Source organism: Echinops telfairi, unplaced genomic scaffold (assembly GCF_000313985.2).
Source record: "Echinops telfairi isolate 266 unplaced genomic scaffold, ASM31398v2 ScPeMD7_70;HRSCAF=299, whole genome shotgun sequence".
NCBI classification, from domain to species: Eukaryota; Metazoa; Chordata; class Mammalia; order Afrosoricida; family Tenrecidae; genus Echinops; species Echinops telfairi.
The window spans coordinates 20,696,492-20,719,214 of NW_022103968.1; positions in this window are offsets into that span (position 1 = coordinate 20,696,492).

Consider the following 22,723-nt stretch of genomic DNA (forward strand, 5'->3'; position numbering starts at 1 on the left):
CTTTATCTTTTGATAGCCGGGCACCATCAGCTTTCTTCACCACATTTGCTTATTTACCTGCTTTGTCTGCAGTGGTTGTGTTGGGAAGGTGAGCATCATAGAAGGCCAATTTAATAGAAGAAAGTATTCTTGCATTGAAGGAGTACTTGAGTGGAGGCCCAATGTCCTTCTGCTACTTTAATACTAAACCTATAAATATAGTGACATAGGTCGATTTCCCCATCTTCATGCATAAATATTTTTGCCTATGTACATGTATTTATCTAGACCTCTATAAATGCCCTTTGCCTCCCAGCTCTTTCCTCTATTTCCCTTGATTTTCCCCCTGTCCCACTATCATGCTCAGTCCCCACCAGGGTTTCAGAAATTCCTCTTGGTTACATTACCCTTGATCATGCCCTACCAGGCCTCACACACCCACCTCATCACCAATTTGGATCACTTGTTCCCTTGTCCCTGAGTTTTTTAACACCACTTCCTTTACCCCCACCTCCCCGTATCCCATGTCCCCCCCGTAACTATCGATCCCGTTGTTTTCTCCTCCAGATTGTTCATCCAGCCTATCTTACTTAGACAGACCTGCGGAAATAATAACACACACAAAAACAAGACAGAGCAAAACCAAACAACAATATACAACAAAACAACAACAACAAACCACTAACAAAGAATGAAACAAAACACAACAAGAAAGAAAAGCTTGTAGTTAGTTCAAGGATCGTTTGTTGGCCTTTAGGTGTGTTTTCCAGGCCAGTCTGTTGGGGCACCACGCCCTTGCCTCAATGTCCACCTTCAGCATTCCCTGGGAACCTTGCTGCTCCATTTGCTTACTGTTCCACTGCACTCCCCCAGTGCTTTGCCTTGGTGTGGCTGGATCAGAACCGGCACAATTTCCACACTGTGTCTCAGGTGCTGTCCTCCGACAGGGCCATGGTTCAGTGAAGGGTGTCATGTCTCATAGTGGGGCTGGCCATGTAGTCCTCTCTGTGGACTGGCTACTCTAATTGGGGTCATCATCATCAAGGCCTGGTGGGTCAGGATGTGTTCCACTCTCTCCTCCTCCCCCTTCTTCTGCTCCCATGTAGTCTGATCAGATATGTCCCTCTCCCGGAGCTGCAGATTCAGTGCTGCCCTTTGAAATAAATTATTCTGGGGGGAGGGGCAGGTGTCCACTTAGTATTTGGGACTGGGGCTGGCCCCCTAGACCTCTCCACTGGTTCCCTATGTATCCTCTTTTTCTTAGATAAATGGTGGCAGTTTTTTCACTCAGGATCCCTGACAGTGCAGTGGTGAATGAGATGGAAGTTGGCTTCCACAAAGATAACAGCTTTGGAAACCTTATGGGATAGCTCTACTCTGTTATATAACGTTTCTATGGGTCGTGTTTGGTTGGTTTGGTTTTATTCTTTGCCTCAAGGAGACAATTGGACAAGTACAAAGGAGGTGGATAGTTTCTAGGATTAGAGTGATAATTAAGTTTTCTGTCATTTGGCTGGCTAGGATTCTCCGTGGTTCGGTAGTCAAGGTTGAGTAATGCTCCAGGATGATATGTAATACCATATAATCAATTCCATCTAGGGATCTGCTGTGACCAATCAATAAGTTGTAAGAAGGTTGGGGTTCAGTGAAACCTCTTATTCAGATCAAAGCACTGATGGAACTCAAAGACATTTCCTTGGAGTTTGGCCTCATTCCTATAGTAGTGGACACTGTGGGGAAGCTTGCTTGCTTTTCAGCTGGGTCTCGATCCTGCATCAGTCTTATCAATTGTCAGTTCTCTGGGCATCAGCCAATGGTCTGACTTTATTGTTTGCTGCTCTCAGAAGTCATAAGTGGCCTGTCTTTTGACCTGGCAGCTGATCCCTGGTTTTGTTTTCATTCACAAGTCTGCCCTTCTCATCTTGGATTCATCCCCTCCTGCAGTCTGTGGTATTCCTACCTAACTTGCCATCATCAGTACCTGAAGCTGCACCTCTCAGGAAAAGTCTCCAGCTTAACATTTCCTACACAGACTTGAAACTGGACTGGGCTTATCCACTTTTATTATTGTGTGAGTCAGGTTTTATGTAAATTTCTCTCTCTCTGTGTGTGTGTGTGTGTGTGTGTGTGTGTGTACCATTGGTTTTGCTTCTCTAGAGCAAAGCTTCTTAAAAATGTGGGTTGTGACCCACGCAAGGTTAAGTAACTGATTGTAGGAGTTGTGAAGAATTTTGGCAATAGTAGAAGGTTTCTGAATGTTCAATGACCTAAAAGTAATTCAAAATCAGAGGTGTAAAAATCAAGGGTGGTTTGCAGTACTTGGCCATGTTTCCAACTTTCCTGGGTAGAAAAGGATTAAGAGGGGGAAACGTTTAAGAAGCACTGCTCTAGAGAACTCAGCCAACACAACTAGACAATTGAAAAATGCCCACATTACTTTAGTAAGAAATCTGCAACTCTGTTAGAGGACATAGATGCAATATGATATCCTGTTATTTAAAAGTATGATATAAAACTTCATTGACCAAAGTCCATGTCCAGAACCGCAGGGAAAATCACACTCTGGCTTTAAAATTGTACAAATGTATCTATATAGAGAGAAAACACTAAGAAAATGTTTGAAATAATGTTCTAAGTGTTATAGTACAATTCCTTTGGTAAGAATCTGTATGATTTATTTTCACTTTTATTTCTGTTTGAATGCTGAATTCTTCAATGATTTACAATGAAAAATTTCCACTTCTATAAAAGAAAATTACATGATTTAAAACAAGAAAGCTCCTCCGATTTTGTATTTTTTTAAACTGTCCAAACAGATTTGTGTTAAATCTACCAGCTGCCCTTTTTACATCTCCTGCTACATGCAGTTTCTAAGAAGCCTATTCATAGGACTTTTGCATACACAAATTCAGTTTTATATTTGTCTAGGTAAATCTAATCCTGGCATTGCTTATCTTTTATGGCAGTTGGTAAACATAAATTTGGGGAATTTGACTTTAGTTGAAACATACACGATGACTCAAGATGACAGCTTAGCCACACACACCAGGCCGTCTCCTTGCACCAAAGAACTGAGAAACCAAGTGAAGCAAATATAGATTACAATCTGGGAGCCCAGAACAGAAGGTTGAAGAATTAGATCACACGCAAAAGGAATTAAGACAGAGAATGAAGAGTTGTACAGGCTGTAGGCATCCTGACAGCAGCTGGCCCAGCACCACATGGCCATCTTGAGACAAAATGAGCAGCATTCCCGGGCGAGAAGCACAGAAAGGAAATTTCACAGAATTCCTCATAGGAGGAAGAGGCATTGTGTAGACGACGGATGGAGTGTCGCAGGATGAGCACAATAAGAGCCATGTCGAAGGAGAAGAAATGCAGGAAGGTAGGTGAGATCAGGTATTGATAGGATTTGGCATAGTGCCATAAAATGACAGAACCACTTACTAAAAGGGGTTCTTGATTACTTGGAGCGCTGGAACTAGCAGAGTGGAGAATATTTGAAGTGGTGGGTAAAGATCCATCACCTGACTAGACTCTGAGGAGCACCACCCCCCTTGCATTGATTAGGGTTTGGCCTTAGCTGCTAGCTTCATTCTGTACAAACACACTCCCTACATCTTCCTGATGACCAATAGTGGGGCCTCAACTCTAGCATTGCCCAGGAATCCACAGAACACGCTCTTGTGTTGTTGAACCTTGCACCAGAAGCTTGTATCAACTCTTTTCACCTCCATACCACCTTACCCATTCAGTCAGTGGTCAGGAGTATTCACTTTTGCTACCAGACCAGTGTCAGGAGGTCAAGAAACCCCTAACTCCACTGCCCCACCTAGCAACTAATGGTACAGGTGCCATGCCACCCAATCAGTCATCAATAACCCTGCAGCCTCACGAGGACCACATGATAACTTTGCTGGTGTGTGTATACATCATCCAGCCCAATGATAAGGAGACCACTCATGCCCTGGTGATGGGACAGACAGATATCAGCTCACAAGAAATAGCTGTCATATCCTGACAGGTGCCATCGTCACCTCTACCAACCAATGAATATGAGATCCTATTGCTCTTATCCAACTTCTGCCCAGCTTCCTCCAGCCAAATAGTACCTGCAGACTGTCCGAACTTACACCAAGAGTTCTTGATCCCCCACAACCTACTACTAGGCATGCATCTCTTCATTTGGGTAGGATACCCTCACAGTGGAGGTAGAGACGTTCTCCCCTGAACTACCAAGAGGACACTAACTGTGAGAACCAACATAGAAAGACAAGATGGCCATGGGATAACATATAAAATCATGCAGAGAAAGAATTGGCAACCAAGAATCCTTTACCCAGACAAAACAGATGTTTTCAAATACAATGGCAAAACTGGGACATTGCCAAATAAGCAGAAATATTGGGAATCTGTGAAAACCAGACCAACCTATAAGAAATATCAAAGGGAATTCTTTGGATGGAGAGCCAATGACATCAGAAAGCAATTTGAAATCAAGACACATGATAGCATCCCCTTGATGCCAACTCAGTTAAGGAATTCTCAAAAAGTAAAATAATGCTGAAAAGGAGAAAGGAAAAAAAGAGAGAGATGTCAATTTGTAAATGACAATTTCAAAATAAAATTGTGAATAAAAGGTATTCTTATATAGAACTTTCATATGAAGAGGACATCTGGGGTTATCAAGAGATAACAGACTTTTAAACTTAGGGTGATAAAGCTAATTTTGGGAGCACAGGCAATCCCCAGATTATGAACAAGACCATTTCCTGTGTCTTTCAGTCTTGACTTGGAATCTGTAGATGAGGTGCACAGAGCTCTTATTTAGCCTTATTTTAGTGATGAAGTGTGAGAAAGGCGAGGCAATTTGCCCCCCTAAACATTGATAGCCTAAGAAACCCAAGGGGCCAATGCTACTCTGTCCTATAGGGTCACGGAGTCTACAATCAATAATTTAAAAACTACACAGGGAGCAAGTGAAGGTGATTGTTATGAGAACATTGTTGCTGTACGGGTTGGTTGAGTGGTGTCAGAGCGAGGGTAAATTTGTATCATTTACTTTGTCGTTGTTCTTGGTGTTAGGCGCCATTGTGTTGTTCTGACTCATAGTGACCCTGTTACAACAGGATGAAAAACTACCTAGTCTTGTGCATCATCACAAGTGTTATGCTTGAGCTCATTATTACAGTCTTGGTGTCAGTCTATCTCACCAAGGATCTTCGTCATGGTTTCTGATCTTCTGCTTTACCAAGCGTGATGTCCTTTTCCAGGAACGGGTCCCTCCGGACAACATGTCCAAAGTACATGCAACAAAGTCTTGCCATCCTCACCTCTAAGGAACATTCTGGTTGTACTCCTTCCACTAAAGATTTATTTGTTCTTTTGGCAGTCTTTGGCATTATTTTTCCCCACCCTCCCTTCAGAGTTTCCTGTCCCTTCCCATACTTTCCCCCAACCCCTGGCCTCCTTTTAATCTTTAAAGTCTAGTCCTTTGGTGTGAAAAACACTTTTCTTTTTCTTTATAATAATGATATAAAATATTTATTTTTATGTTAAGCATACTGTTCTCTGATTTTGTCCATGTCTTAGTCACTTGCCATTAATTTTTAATGATGCATAATATTCCATTGTTTGAATATACCAGAGTTTGTTTATATATTCCTCACTAGTGTTTATTATTTCCATCTCTTTACAATGATAGAAATAGCAGCAATAAACCTAGGTACACATAGTCTGTTCCTGTTCTGTTCTTTATTTCTTTAGGGCATAGACCAAGAAGAGTGATTATAGGATCATAAGGTATTTGTATTTGCTTTTGCTTAAGGAAATATCATACTGATTTCCATAGTGGCTGTACCATTCTAGAATTCCATCAATAATGTATGAGCATTCTAATCTCTCTGCGTTCTTTCCAGCATTTATTATTTTCTTAAAATTTTTTTCTTGCGAGGTGGAATTTCATTGTTATTTTAATATGCTAATGAACATGGACATTTCTTCATATGGTTGTTGGCTGCCTGGATGTCATCTTCAGTAAATTCCTACACACAACAAATTCTTTATCACACTCACCTTCTCCTGTACCTCCAAATATTAATGTATTGAAAAGACCTTGAGCCTTTTCTGGAACAAAAAAAAGAGCTTCATGCACTTAGTTTGACTTACCTACAATTTACTAATGATTTAAAGACCTATGAAGTGGTACCCAAGAAACAACCTGGAAAAATGCTCCACTAAGAAGAGTTTTCAAAGTATGTATTTTTGCTGCTAAGTGAGCATCTAGCAACTGTAGCAACTCTCTCTGAGTCAGTGCACCCAGTGGCATGGCCTGGGAAGGTTCTCTAAGTTTACAGTGAATTTTTTTGTAAAAGCAGTTTTATTCAAAACTTGAATGTTGTGATGGCTGATTTAAGAGAACAATGTCTGACTGTGAACTTTAGTTTCCTGTTTGGGAAAAATGCCACAGAAACCGTTGTGATGTTGAACAGAGCGTACAAGGACAATGCTATGGGAAAAAATTAAGTGTACACATGGTTTTATTGTTTCAAAAAAGGTGAAATGCCAATTGATGACAAACCTCATTCTGGACATCCATCAACTTCCTGTACAGATGAAAATGTCAACAAATTCATACACTTGTGTTCCAAGATCAACAAGATACCATTGAAGAGATGGGGAAATTATTAGCCTATCTTAAAGCTCAGTTCAGTGAATTTTAACGGAAGATTTGAGAATGAGGAGGGTTGCTTCAAAATTGTGCCTCGGGTTCTGACTGACCAGGAAACAGAAAGTCAAGTGGAAATGTGCAGTGCTTTGAAAGAACAGATCTGAAATGACCCAGACATTTTTCCCAAGGTCATTAATGTAATGAGACATGGAGCTATTCTTTAAAAAAAAACAAAAACATTTTATTGGGGGCTCATACAACTCATCAAAATCCATACATACACCCATTGTATGTCAAGGACATTTGTACATTTGTTTCCCTCATCATCCTCAAAACATTTGCTTTCTACTTGAGCCCTTGATATCAGCTCCTCATTTTCATCCTCCCTCCCCGCCCCCACCCCCATGAACCCTTGATAATTTATAAATTATTATTAATTTGTCATGTATTACACTATCTGACATCTCCCTTCACCCACTTTTCTGTTGTCCATTCCCCAGGGAGGAGGTTATATGTAGATCCTTGTAATAGGTTTCCCCTTTCTACCCCACCTTCCCTCCACTCTTCTGGTATCTCCACTCTCACCACTGGTCCTGAAGGGATCCTCTGTCCTGGATTCCCTGTGTTTCCAGTTCCTATCTGTACCAGTGTACATCTTCTGGTCTAGCCAGATTTGTAAGGTAGGATTGGGATCATGATAGTGGGGGAGTGAGGGTGGGGGGAAGCATTACAGAACTAGAGGAAAGTTGTATGTTTCATCGTTGCTACACTGCACCCTAACTGGTTCATCTCCTCCCTGTGACCCTTCTGTAAGGGGATGTCCCCAATCTGCACTCCCCCTCATTCACAATGATATGATTTTTTGTTCTGATGCCTGATACCTGATCCCTTCAACATATCATGATCACACAAGCTAATGTGCTTCTTCCATGTGGACTTTGTTGCCTATGAGCTAGATGGCTGCTTGTTTACCTTCAAGCTTTTAAGACCCCAGATGCTATATCTTTTGATAGCTGGGCACCATCGGCTTTCTTCACCACATTTGCTTATGCTTACGTTCCCAAAAGCAAACACCAATCAAGCCAGTGGATGACACCATTTTCAACTCAGCCAAAAAATAGCTGATTAAGTGAAATCAAAGATCAGTATAATGTTCATTTGTTTTTTTGATGTGAGAGGGATAGTGCATTTGGAGTTCATTCTACCAGGTCACACTGTTAATCAAGCTTTCTAATTCAGAGGTCCTGAAAAGATTGTGAAACTGTGCTACAAAAAAGGCCTGGTTTTTGACCAATGGGGTACTGTTTTTGCCACCATGACAATTCAACTACTCATGCAACCATTTCAGTGTGCCAGTTTTTGGCCTAAACCAGCATGCGTCTCTTGCCCCATGCATCTTACCTGACCTTGCTCCATGCAACTTTTTTTTGTTTCCATGAATGCCGAAGGATATGAAAAGACAGACATTTGATGACATAAAAGAGGTGAAGATAAAAATAAGGGAGATGCTGTCAGCCATCCAACAGATGCTTTTAAAAAACATTTCCAAGAATGTAATTTCAGATTTGGCACATGTATTAAGTGTAATGGAGAGTACTTTGAAGGTGATAAGTTTGATTTTATATATATATATATATATCTTTTTTAAAAGTTGGTATTTTTGTAACCTTTATTGTTAGGAATAGTTCTCATTCTTTTTTTATAGTTCTCATTCTTAAGCCAGAGGTTGTCTGTATATATAAATCCAAAAGCCAACATTATTCTCAACAGAGTAATATTAGGAACACTCCCTTCAAGAGTGGGAACAAGAAAAGGCTGCCCTTTATCATCACTCAGGTTTGGCTGCTAACTGCAAGGTTACCAGTTCTAAACTATCAGCCATTGCACAGGACAAAGATGAAACTTTCTAATTCTGTAGAGTTAGTCTCAGAAACCAACGGGGGCAGTTCTACCCTGACCTATAGGGCCAATGTGAGTTAGTATTGACTTGATGGCAAAGAGTGAGTTATTAAGAATTCAATGTTGCACTGACCACTCTCCGCCCCCCCCCACATTCCACCCCCTAAAAATTAAAATCACTGCTATTGAGTTTTAATTGTTACTTATTACAACCCTATAGGGCAACTCTATAGGATAAAGTAGTAGTGCCTTAGGATTACTGAAGCTATAAATCTTTGTGGGAGACCCAAAACTTTCTCTTTCTCCAGAGGAGTGGATGGTAGGTTGGAACTCTTGACCCTGTGGTTCACACCCCAACTCCTAACCTACTATGCCACCAGGATGCCTCTGAAAATCCTAGTTAGAGCATAAAAAGAAGAAAAGGAAATAAGGGTGGAAACTCAAACTCCTATTCAATGTTGTACATAATGTATCTCCCACCTCACCATGCCCATCCTCCCTCAAAAAATACTTATGCCATCTAGGAAATTCTAATTCGCAGCAATCCTGTATGACAGAATAGACTTTCTTACAGGAATAGAAAGTCTCATTTTTTCCCCAGGGAGTGGCAGGTGGCTTCAACAGTTAACCTTGTAGTTTAGCAGCTTGGTTTGTAAACTGCTGCACAAGCAGGACTCCTTTATAACTATCCTTATTTACAGATTATATGATCCTACATGTAAAAATCCCAGAGACTCCAGAAGAAAGTTATTGCAACTAAGAGAATGTTTTAGCAAAGTGGCAGGGAATAATCAACACACAAACCAGTTGTCTTCCTTTGATTAAGGAGGACTCTCTAAAGGAAATTTTTTAAAATGATATATTTTAGACCATTTCCAATAGCCTGTAAAATAATATTTCTAGGAATATATTGAACCAGGATGTAAAATATTATATAAGGAGAATTGTAAAGCACTACTGAAAGAAACTAAAATAAACAAACAATTGTATGCTATGGATTAGAAAGCTCAACATTGTGAAAACGTCAATGCTACCAAAAGTGATCTGTTGATATAATCTAATTCTGATTTAAATCCTAACAATATTCTTTAATGAAATGGAAAACCAATTTCCAAAATTAGTTCCAAAATGAATTTATATGGGCAGGAGAGAGGCCTGGATAGCTAATACAATATTGAAAGAGAACAGAGCAAGAGGCAGCACACTTCCCTCTAATATCAAAATCCACTCAACGTCCACGGTCAACAAAATACCTTGCTACTGATACAATAATGGCCACATAGGCAATAAAACAGATTAAGAACCCAATATAAATTCGTACAAGGGCAACTGGTTCCCAAAGCCCATTCAATGGAAGTAAACAGTCTCTTAACAAATGGTGCTAACAAAATTGTTTACCCACATGCAGAAAAATACAAGAGGATGCATATCTCACACGGTATACAAAAGCTAACTCAAAATGGATCAAAGGCCTAGATGTTAAGGCCAAAACTATACATTTGTGGAAAACAACATCAAATCAAAATGATGGATCTTGATTTTTTTTCCACCATAAATAGCCTATCAAAACTAAAAAGGCACAAATGACAGGAGATAAATTTGGTAATGGAGACCTCCTAAACATTAAATACTTATGCTCATCAAAATATTTTAAAAGGGAGCCTACAGACTGGGAAAAAACTTTGGCAATGACATATCTGATAATTCTATTTTATAAAATATATACGAAGCATCAACAACTTAACAGCCAAAGAAGACACACAATCCAATCCAAAAATGGGCAAAAGACATGAACAGACACTTCACTAAAATACGAACGTTCAGGCAGCCAACACATACAGGAGAGGACTCTCAAAATCAGTCATCAAAGATGCAGAGCAAAACCATAACACGATACCATCTGACTGCTGCAAAAATGGCAGTGATTGAAAACAAAACAACAACAAAAACCCCAACACATTCTGGTGAGGTTGTGGGGAATTGAAACTCCTAAATGTTGCTGTAGTAATTATGAGTTGGTGTAGCCAATACGGAAATCAGTATGACACTTCATTAAAAAAGCTCAGTATAGCAATACCTAATGATCCAGCAATTTCATTTCTAGGTGTACATCTCAGGTATAATAGTAGTGACCTGTATGGACATGCATACCTGTATTAATTGTAGCATAATAGCAGAAAGACAGAAACAAGTTAAGGACCCATCAAAGGGTAAAAAGATAAACAAATTGTGGTATTCATGCAATAGAATACTACACAGCTCTAAAGAATAATGACAAGTCTGCAGAGAAACAATATGGGTGAATCTGAAGGATATTATACTGAATGAAACAAGTCAACCACCAAAAGACAAATAGCGTATTATAAGAAAACCAGGAGTAGATATGCACACAGAAATCAAAATTATTCGGAAGTTCCCAGGAGGTTACCTGGAGGTTATTTGGGAGACTGAAGTAGAGGTAAGCACTTTCTATGGAGACACTTGCTATTTTTGGTGATGGGAAAAATCAATCTCAAATATGGGTGAAGCCAGTGAAGGTAGACTCAGGCAAATAAAGATACTAACAAAGAAAACATAAACAAATGAAAATTTTAAAGTAAAGTTGAAGCACAGCGTTCTATATCCAGAAATAATGCTTAATTATCACATCTCCCGTGAGATAACTTTTATCTTCATACCCTTGACTGAGGATGTTCTCTGATTTAATGACATTGTTATCTGTTTAAATGTATGATCACTTTGGGAGTAATCACGCTTCTCAAGAAACCATGGTAATTGTCAGGCTGTTCAGCAAGTGAAATGAGGCCTTAGAATGTTAATTTTTAAATACATTTCCTTTGTGTATTTTTATGAATAAAATGTCAACTTTGGGGGAACATTTCATTATTCAAGACTAATATGAAGGTAGGGAAGGTGTTTAAATATTTGCTTTAAATTAGCTTTACAAATGGTAACGTGAAAATGGACTAGCCTTTCATTAACATAAGCAACATGGTTAAAACCCTAGACTTATAAAGAAACATGATTTATTTTTGCTTTTAACTCAAGCATAGTACATTTCTTTGTATCTATGTTCATTTCAATCTCTGATACTTTTATGTCAGTGAGAATTAAAATAACAGTTATCGAGCACGTAATAATGTCAGTTGATTATTTGCTGTGTGTTCTCAACAGACTGTGCTTAGTATTTAGTTCAATGAACTTTCCTTCAGCGAAGAACTGCCTGATTCCAAAGACCCTGCGGTCTCGCTGTGGGATCTTGGGTCTCATCCAGAGCTAGCCTTGACAAACAGGAGAAATAAATGTATTTGAAAGTCTTGTTCTGCAGCTGGCTTCATATTTCTCCTTTGTTCTTATTTTTCTCATCCTCTCCCTTATTCTTCACTGTTGCCTTTTCTGCCCCTTCTCCTCTTTCCCTCCCTTTTCATCTCTCCTCTCTTCTCTTTCTGCCTCCTTTGCATCTGTCCCCCTCCTTTTCCTATCTCTGTGAATGACAACAAAGGTGGACCGACTATTCAGCATGAAATTTCTTCCCTCTCAAGATGCTAAATTGTGGCAATTACCCTTAAGATTCATATTAGGTTGACTCTGTTCTTAAACTCATAAATATTCATAAATTATACTGACTTCAATAGCAAAAACATTTGATATCTATTTACATGCATTTAATAACTAGTATGTGTCCCTCTGAGTCAGAATTGATTCAATCACAACGGATTTTGTTGTTGTTTTTTAATGTGTAGGGCACTATTCTAGGTACTAGTGATACTTTATTTAACAAAACAGATGCCAAGTCCCAACTTAATTGTAGTCTATTATATAATAATAGTAAAGTGGGAGAGGTCTTATGGATTATATGAATAATAATGTGCCATTTCCTTAATAAATATCAAATTTGTAAACTATAGTTTTAAAAGTTTTAATCCAAATTATCATTTAGCTCAAGCACTCTGTGACCATAAGAATTATTTTTTAAATGTCATTTTTTTTTGTTCCTAATCCAGATCCAATCTATTTTTGTTGTTGTTAGGTGTTGTCTAGTTGGCTTCAACCTTAGAGACCTCGTGTACGACAGAAAAAAACCCCAGCAAGAACACCGTCTGGTGCTCTCCTGAAGAGTGCTGTTAGTTTTGAGCCCATTGCTGCAGCCACTAGGTCCCTCTCTCTCCTTGAGGGTCTTGTTCGTTTTCACTGATCCCCTCCTTTACCAAGCACGTTGTCCTTTTCCAAGAACGGTTTCTTTTGACATAATATCCAACATGTTACCATCCTCACTTCTAACGAGCATTCTGGCTGTACTTCTTCCGAGACGGATTTGTTTGTTCTGCTCGCAGGCTACTGTACTGTGCCGATTCTTCAGTCTTCCGTACTCATTAGGCCACTTTTACTTGCGATGAGGATATTGAAAATGTCATGACATGGTCAGGAAGACCTTAGTCCTTGAAGCCATAAGCTTGCTCTCAGCACTTTAAACAGGTCTGATCGAGCGTATTTGCTCGAAGCAATGCATTGTTGCTTTCTTTCACCGCTGCTTCCATGACTATTGTTCATGGACCCAAGCAAGGCTAACTCTTTGACAACTTCAGTCTCTTCCCCATTTACCATGATGTCACTTATTGGTCCAGTTGTGAAGATTTTGGTTTTCTTTACATTGAGTTTTAATCCATACAGAAAACTACAATCCTTGATCTTCATCTGCAAGTGCTTTAAGTCCACCTCACTTTCAGCAAACAAGGTTGTAGCATCTGCATATTATAGGCTATTTATAAAATGTTCTCTGCTCCTGATACCACATTCTTTTTCATATAATCCAGCTTCTCTGAGGGTTGGCTCAGTATACAGATTGAATAACCATGGTGCAGTATTTTCTTGTTTTGTCTACACCACTCTTTCTTGGCCTATGTACAACTTTCACATGAGCACAATGTTCTGGAATTCACCTTTTTCCCAATACTGCTCGTTTATTTTGGTCCATACTGTTGATACATTTGCATAGTCAATAAAAAAGTAAGCATCTTTCTGATACTCTCTGCTTTCAGCCAAGATCCGTTTGATATCAGCAGTAAGATTGTTCTTACCATTTAGTCTTCTGAATCTGAATCAAATTCTTAGTAATTTCCTGTTAATATACTGCTGCAACCATTTTAAATTATCCTCAGCAGAATTTTACTTACACATGACATGACTGATATTATTCAATAATTTCTACATTATATTGGGTTACTTTTATTTGTAATGGGCACAAATATGAATATCTTCCAGTTGGTTGTCCTTGAGGTTGTCTTCCAAATATCTTGGCATAGATGAGTGAGTGCGTCCAGTGCCACATCAGCTTGTTTAGCCATTTCAAATGAGTTTCCATCAATTTCTAGAACCTTGTCTTTCACTAATCCCAATTGAACCTTGGACTTTTTTTCAGTACCATTGGTTCTTGGTTCTTGATCATATGCTAACTATTGAAATAGTTGAACATTGAAAAATTATTTTTTGACACAGTGATTCTGTATACTTCTTCCATTTTTTTTTTTTTGATGCCTCCTGCATCGTTCAGTATTTTCTCCACGGAATCTTTTAATATTGCAATTTGAGGTTTCTTTTCTTCAGTTATTTTAGGTTAAGATGTGCTGAGTGTGTTCATCCTTTTGACTTATTAACCCCAGGTCTTTAGATGGCATAATTAAAAGATTATGCCATCATCTCTTTCATTTGCTTTAGTTACTACATGCTCACGTTAAAGTTACAGAGTCCCTTCACATCCACTTTTGTCTTTTCTTTCTTGTATTTTAGTGACCTCTGGCTTTCTTCAAGGAGCTCTGGTGACACCGTGGCTTCTCAGTTGGGCTGCTAACCACAAGGTGAATAATTCAAAACCAACAGCTGCTCCAAGGGCGCTCTTAGAAAGACTCAGCCTTAGAAACCCAAAGAGACAGCTCCACTCTGTTCCCAAAGGTCGCTATGAGTGAAAATCAGTCTGATGGGAGTGGGTGAGCGTGTGAGTTCACCTGCGTGCATCATGTTCTTGCTGTCATTTCAGAATTTATCAAGTATTTGATCATTAGTGTTAAATGCATGAAATTTATTCTCGAGATACTCTGAAGTTTACCTTTAATACCATTATTTCATGGTGTCCACTAGCTTTCCAGGCCTTTTATTATTACTATTATTATTGCTATTATTATTATTATATGTCTTGGAATGTGATGGGCCATGTGTGGAAGCAAAGAAGTAGAAACCTGAGAATTGGTCAGGCTGCTGCTATGGAAGAAATTGGCTTGGTAACAGCTTCACTCTGCCAGCTCAGCTCCACCCAGCCTTCCCCTCCCACCTGTGCCAGAGAACAGACAGATGCACCTTGCTGGAGGGCTCCCTGCCGTTCCCACAGATGGACCCGGTTGATGGGGTCAGGACATCAAGTGTCAGAATCAAATGAAGCCATTAGAAATTATTGCTGACAGATGTTCAGTGTTTGCTGTAAAATGAATTGACCCACCCATTTGGGTTCCAGAAGGCAAGCGGGTCAATGTTGCTGAGGCTTTTTGGTTTTTTTTTTTAACAGCATGCTATCATTTAAACATTTCAAATATGGATTTATTTCTACTTTATAAAAATAATTTTGGAGACATTGAAATGGGGATGAGAGGATTCTGGGTGTGAATTAGTCACTTTATGCCTATGCTGAAAACAGTTATTAGGTAGTTCAACCTTTTCCTCATTTTTCCATCACTAACTTTCAGCCAGTAATTAATGCATGCCTTTGAATATGTACATTGGTATCTGTTTACTGTCCATTCAAGGATGCATAAATTATAAATGAGACCCTGGTGCTCTCGGGAAGCTCATGTGATTCAGAGACATGCGAGTTCGTAGCATTTGAGTGATTTGGGTCATTTCAGAAAAAAAGGTATGTGTAGAGACATGTGCATCTATCAATTTCCTACTGCTGCAGCACCAAAATAACACAATAGGAATGGTTTCTGTTTCTGGAAGTTATTCGTCTGTGTTCAGAGGGTTGTCAGGACCAGATTGTAAGGCCTTCAAGGAAGATCTTTCTCCATTTCTGGTGGTCACAGGCGCTCCTCGGCTGCTCGCTGCAGCAGGACTGCCCAATCTCACAGGGCTCTGCTTCACCGCAGTCTCATCTCTAACACTCTTTTATAGGGAGGTATTGAAATTGGATTAGGATTCCCCCACCCCTTTTAACCTCAGAGTAACTTATTTGATAACATTTTCAAGCACCCTATTTCCTAACAGGTTCATATTCATGAGAACCAGAGGTGGATGGTAAAATAAGTCTTTGAGGGGAACACAATTCAATCAATAACAGTATATAATACCTTACAATTTGGATGTTCAGGAATGTGCTTACAAAAATTGAAATATGGGAATGAATATATTCTTGATGGTTTATTAACTATGAAATGCATAAAGTCTTGGTAGGAAAGGGTATAAAACATGCATTCATGCCTGGGTTGGTATTGGAACAAAGAATATTACTGGCTTAGAATTTGTATATTCCTTGCACATCCTGCCATTTCAGACCATGTTATAAAAAGAGGAAAAAATGGGCTGACCCTTCTCATTTGTGCAGAAGGAATTGCTTGAGTAGTCATCTGCAAAGACATGTAGCTTCCTATTCAAAGGACCCATAACCTTTTCCCTTCCTTTGGGGCATCCTGTCTACCACTCCACTGCTAAGAAATAACTGGCAGTGGCAGGATCTCTTGCCTTGTCAGGAAGAGATCAAGAACTTTTAATAAGAAGGCTTTTCAAAAAGTTTATGGAAAATGCATAATATGAACAATAGCATACATGAATTAAACATATGTTCACATCAAAATAACCTCATATTACTTTGCTATAGCATGTCTACACAGGATCTATCCTGAGGAACTAAGAAGGATAAGACATCAGTTTGAAAATAATCCCATTAAGAACAACGTGGATCCTGATAAAACAGAAATAAGAACAAATATCAAATTTATAATTAAACTTGGAAGGAAAAATGGTGAAATTATTGATGATTTACCAAAAGTTTACAGGAATAATATTCCAAAGAAATCAGCAATTAGGAAATAGAAAACTTGTCTTAAGAAAGGAGGGGATGATGTTCAAATGAAGCCCACAGGGACAGAGCATCCACATCAATTTGAGAGGAAAATATTAATTTATTCATGGGCTAATTGAAGATGACCAATTAGTAATAGAAATAATAGCTAGCATCACTGACATTTCAATTAGTTCTGCTTACACAGTTGTGACTGAAAAATTAAAGTTGTGCAATCTTTCTGTTTGATGGATCCCCAAATTGTTGCCCTTAAATCAATTGCAGAAGAAAGCAGAGCCTTTTATGGAAATTATAAACAAGTGAGATCAAGATCATAGAAAATTTCTTTTAAAATTGTCATAGGAGAAGAAGCATGCCTTTAGCAGTACAATCTTGAAGACAAAGTACAATCAAAGTCGTAACTGTCAAAGAAGTATAAGTGGCCCAACCAAAGCACAAGCAGATGCTCAGTGAAGAACAAACGTTGTGACAATGTTTTTTGGGGGTGGGGGTGGGGGGTGGTGGGGTTGCTTATGGAATTTCTCCTGTTGACTTTGTAGGAGGCTAAAAAATAATAACACCTGCTTATTCTAAGAGCATTTTGAAAAAGTTTGTCACAAAAATTTCCACAATAGCAAAAAACACAGAACCAACCCAACAGTAGAGGAATGATTTAACAAGCTCCAGTACATTTACACTACAGAGTCTTATGTATCAAGAAAAGACATTAACTCTCTTAAGCACTGCAAGACATGGATAAAATAGAGAACATGCTGCTTCACCAACTCAGCCAATCTTACAAAATAAACATTTAACATCACCGTTGTTATAAGGAAAACCAGAGAAGAAGCAATGTGGTTTATACAGCAACAGACAAGACTTTGAAGACTTTGAAGACTACGAAGAGGCCAGGGAGAAGTGTGAGAACAGGGAGAGAGGGGTGTTTAATAGGAAAATAATTATAAATGGAGGGTTTGATATGAAAAAACAAATAAATGGAGGGTTTAATATGAAAGCAATTAACACAAATTTTTAAATAAATGAAATAAAAAATGCTTTATTAACAAAAACAAACAAACCCCCCAGCTCCCATGCCCCTCAGATGTAGATATTGGTCTGAGGAGCTACTAAAGGAGGACAAAACCGGAAGTGGACTTGGAGCCTTTAACAACATACAAGTTCATTACAGATATAAAGGAAAAAAAAGAAAATCATAGGGTTTACTTAGGTGGGAATGATATATTCAAGCAGAATTGTGTGAAATTATTGGTCAAAAAATATTTGTAGGAAAAGAAGCAGGAAAGAAAAGGTTAGCCAATGTTTTCACAGAAAAACACCCAGGAGAGCTTAGCTAGTCTTTTCGCACCAGTGATGATCTTCTCTTTTCTTCCCACCAAACAAGAACAAGTGTGAGTGTTGGCATGGAAAATCATTAGGTAGCCGCTGTATAGCCCTGATTTGGCTCCTTTTGACTTCTGTTTTTTTTTCCTGGTGAAAACTTAGAAAGCTTAATTGATTATTTTTTTCCCATTTACAGTTTATTGTTTTTATTTTTATTGTTTTATTGGGGGCTTCTACAGCTCCTACCATAATGCACACATATATCCATTTTGTCAAGAACATTTATACATACGTTGCCATCATCATTTTCAAAACATTTTCTTTCTACTTGAGCCCTTGATATCAGTGCCTCATTTTTCCCTCCCTCCCTCATGAACCCTTGATAATTTATAAAGTATTATTATGTTTTCATGTCTTACACTGACCAATGTCCCCTTTCACACACACACACACCCCCCACCCCACCCCACTCCACCCCCATCTTGGGGGTCGGGGTTGGTTATATGTAGATCATTGTGATCTGTTCCCCTTTCTCCTCCCACCTTACCCTTGCCTTCCTGGTATCGCTACTCTCATTATTGGTCCTGAAGGGTTTATCTGTCCTGGATTCCCTATGTTTCCAGCTCTTATCTGTACCCATGCACATATTCTGGTCTAACTGGATTTGTAAGGTAAAATTGGGATCATGATAGTGGGAGGGAGGAAGTATAAAAGAACTAGAGGAAAGTTGTATGTTTCATCATTGCTACACTGCACCCTGACTGGCTCATCTTTTCCTTGTAAGGGATGTCCAATTATCTACAGATGGGCTTTGGGTCTCCATTTACACTCCCCCTCATTCACTCCTTCTTTTTATTTGCCCTTCTTAAAAAATATTTAAGAGGAACTCAGTTTTCTTCCATGTGAAAAACTTCATTGACCTGGTTAATTCCCAGGTCTCAATTATTTAGTGATGATCTAACTGGCTGCTATCATCACTTCACGAAGTGTCTTGACCTTGAGAAAGCCTATGTTGATAAAGTTTGTATTTGTTATTCTTAACTTTTAATTCCATTTTCCACAAGTTATTCCTATTTTCCAAGAGACAAAGTAGCACATAAACAGGAAGACAAATTATGCTCGTTTTACAAAGAATAGTCTCTATACAACTGATTATTCAAATTCCCTGCCAAATGAACCTCCTAAACTTCCCATTGGATGACAAAATTTCCTGTCATGGAGTCCGGGTTTCATAGTGGATAAAAAGTTGGGCTGCTAACTACAAGGTTTGTCAGTTCAAACCCAGCAGGCAGACCTCAGGGGAAAGATGTAGCTTTCTGTAAAGATTTACATCCTCAGAAACCAAGAGGGGCAACTTTCTGTGTCCCGTTGGCTCGCTGTGAGTTTAAGTACATGTAACCAGTGGATATTTGTTGCTTTCTTCTATAATTCCAAAGCCTAAAACAAAGGTGAATCTCAAGCATATTCCAAGAAGAATGTTGGCCAATACAGTAGGATACTTTAATACAGAGACAATCTCTGTATGTATTCCTGACAACAAAGGGGTTTTTTGCATACCAAGTTAGGTGGCGTCTGCCTTACTGTTATAGAGAAAAGGATGGGCACAAGGGGTGGGGTGAGGGTGCTAGGTTGAAATAAAATAACAAAACACAGTTGCTTGTTTACATGAAATCCCATTTCTGACACAGTAGGACATGCTATGTATTTAATAGGCCATGGCTAATTATCCTGTGGACATGAGCAGCAAATTGCTGAGAACAACAGAATGGAACATATTTTCCAGGTTCATAGGTATGGTGTTTCTTAGAAGGCTCAGGCAGACATTCCAATATGAACTTGAAAAAAACAATGGTTCCTAAGAGGAAGGTTACGGGAAAAGGACTTAGAAATTATATAGGTCTGTATTTCAACTGTTCATCTAAAATAAATTGCTGTATGGTCTTAGGTCTCATATTTATCAATTCACACTTCAATTTTCTGGTTATCTGTAAAATGGGTAATAATTCTTTTCTTACAGATTGTCTATGAATTAGATAAACATAATAGAGCAACTGTGCTACTTTAAAAAATCCAGTATGTATTTGTATATATGTACATATATATATGCGGGTATATGTGTATATGATTGTGTGTATAGGTATATATACATATATGTATGGGTATATAGCTATTTTGGCATACAGATAAATGTGTAAATGTAGACATGGATATGAATGTGGCTATGGATAAGATGTAGATATAGACATAAATATATGTAGAGAGAGACATAGATACAAATATTTGGATGTATAGATACATACATAAAACATGAGACAGTAAACAGTTTCTGATACCTAGTTGTCATTGTTTCTTTTTTATTTTTCAGTTTTAGACAAGTTCTCTCTCCATGAAGAACTTAATTGTTTGTTATGTGTAGTTTCAACATATTTATATAACTCTTTGCAAAAGCCTGCTTTTGCATTATACACCAGGACAGCCTCTCTGCTGTCTTGGCTTTTGATGTCTCCAGTGAACAGAGTTGGAGCTGTTTCCTTGTGAAGTGGATTCAAGTTTGACTCTAAGTGGGGATTTTCTCCCAGCCATGTTATTCATCTGTTTTCCTGTGCTCCAGGCAGGAGGATGCGTCTGCATTTCAAAGGCTCAGCTGGTCTCATCCTGAATTCACTTCAGGTCCTCTCTTTCTTCTCCTTCGTTTGAATCTCTTGCCAACCTACATCTGCGATCGGTGTTATAACCAGAGCAAACCCAAATGTCCTTCTCAGAAGGCTTTGCTTTGGAGCTTCTGATGTTGGAGATCCCTGTGTGCTGATCTCAGATGCCAGAAGCTCGCTCTCCAGGGGAAGAGATGAATGCCAAGGGCTTGAGAGGCAAATGGGAAAAGAAAGACTCCCAGAGCATCTTAACCCATAAATAAGCAGAAAGTAAACAAGTACAGAGATAGATCTGATTTTCCTTAATTGGCTTAGGCAGGGCAGAGGTGGTCTTTCTGGACTCCTAGGGAAATGGGAAGGGAAGCCAGCGTCATCCTGTCCAGAGCATTGAGTACAACGTACAATTTGGGACATCTCTTGCTACAAAAAGACCAGTTGAAATCCCATTCCGCTGCTTTATGCAAAAGGACTTTGCGCGACTCCTGTACCACATTGTCTTGGTTTTCTCATCTACGAAATGTGGATGTTGTGGCTGTTGGGCGCCATTGAGTGGGTCCCAACTCACAGCGACCTTGTGTCCAACAGACAAAGCCCTGTGCAGTCCAATTGTTCTCTTTCTGTGATCACATCGTTGCGGCCCTGTGTCAATCCATCTTGCCGAAGGCCTGCCTCATTTTCACTGCCCCTTTGCCTTATCAAGCATGGTGCCCTGGTCCATGCCCTGGTCTCTCCTGACATGTCCAAAGTATGTGAGATGACGTCTCACTATATTTGCCTCTGAGGAGCATGCTGGCTGTACTTCTTCCGAGACAGATTTTGTTTGCTCTTTGGTCACTCATGATGGTGTTAATAGTCTTCACCAGCAACGTAATTGAAATGCATTGATTCTTCTTCAGTCTTCCTGATTCAGTGTCCAATTTTCACATGTACATAAGGCTATTGAAAATATCTTGCCTTAGGTCAGGTGATAGTCATTTCTTTTTCATTGAATTGCTCTGGGGGGGAAAGAAGATAATACATTAAAGGTCATCATTAGAGTACTTGGAATGGGTGCTTAATCCGTTTTACGTTTGCTCAGTAATTATGGTTTGCTTCTTCGGAGCCAGATTATTGCTGTATTTCATCCCTAGAATCAGCTCGTACGATTCTGTTATCCATGAACCATCCGCATCAGACTCTCCGGCCAGTCTTTCACAGAGGTCTTTCGTTCGGGACTCCTGCTGACCTGGTGCTGCCTCTAAATGAAGAAAGTGTTCAAGGAGAGGTTTTCTATTTCTATAGAAACAACTCTGTAAATATATTTTGCCAAAGAAGGCATTGCATCTTTCCTGGGGTTTACAATTATTTAAGCATTATCAAATAAACTGATTATAGATATTCTTTATGTAAAGTTACTGAAAATCCCAAAAGTTGAATAGTCTGATTTAGGAAAAAGTCCTTTCTAATTAGGGACTAACAGATCAATGTTTTCCAGTGAACACTAACTATTCAAATAATAATTATTCAATATTACCTCTGGTGTTGAATGTCCAAAATGCAGGGCACAAATTTTAATTGCTAGAGTGACTAGATTTAATGATAATATTAATATATTTAATAGTTAAAGCATAACTCTTTTTATATCTGTTCTATTATACGGTTAAATGTCTGTTTATTCTGAGGCAAAAATCAATATAGGTTCTTTTTGGAAAAATCATCTTGCATCTTGGAGCATATGTTAAGCTCACTAAATTCTAATTAATGCAGTCGTTTGAGATGTGGGTATTACTGTCATTTTGAAATCTTTTTTTGATATTTATTTTTCTTTTCCTCTATCAAAATTGACAAATCCTATCCTCTGTGAAATGGCCTAGGTTTGTTAGCCTTAAAGGTGGTTTGTGATTGATTCTATCATTACCTGCTAACACCTGTTATGCTCGACTAAGCTCCCAATTACAGGACTCTGTTCAATATTGTGGTGTATGTAAGATGACATAGTTTTAGTAAACCCACCTGTTTCACTGGAAATGTGCTAATCTTTAAAGAAAGGTAAAAGAAAGTATTCCACAACATATCATCGCTGAGTTCCCTACACTTAACAGAAGATACCAAATTTTTAGAATAAACTCCAATTGAATGTGTGCTTATGCAGGCGAGTGC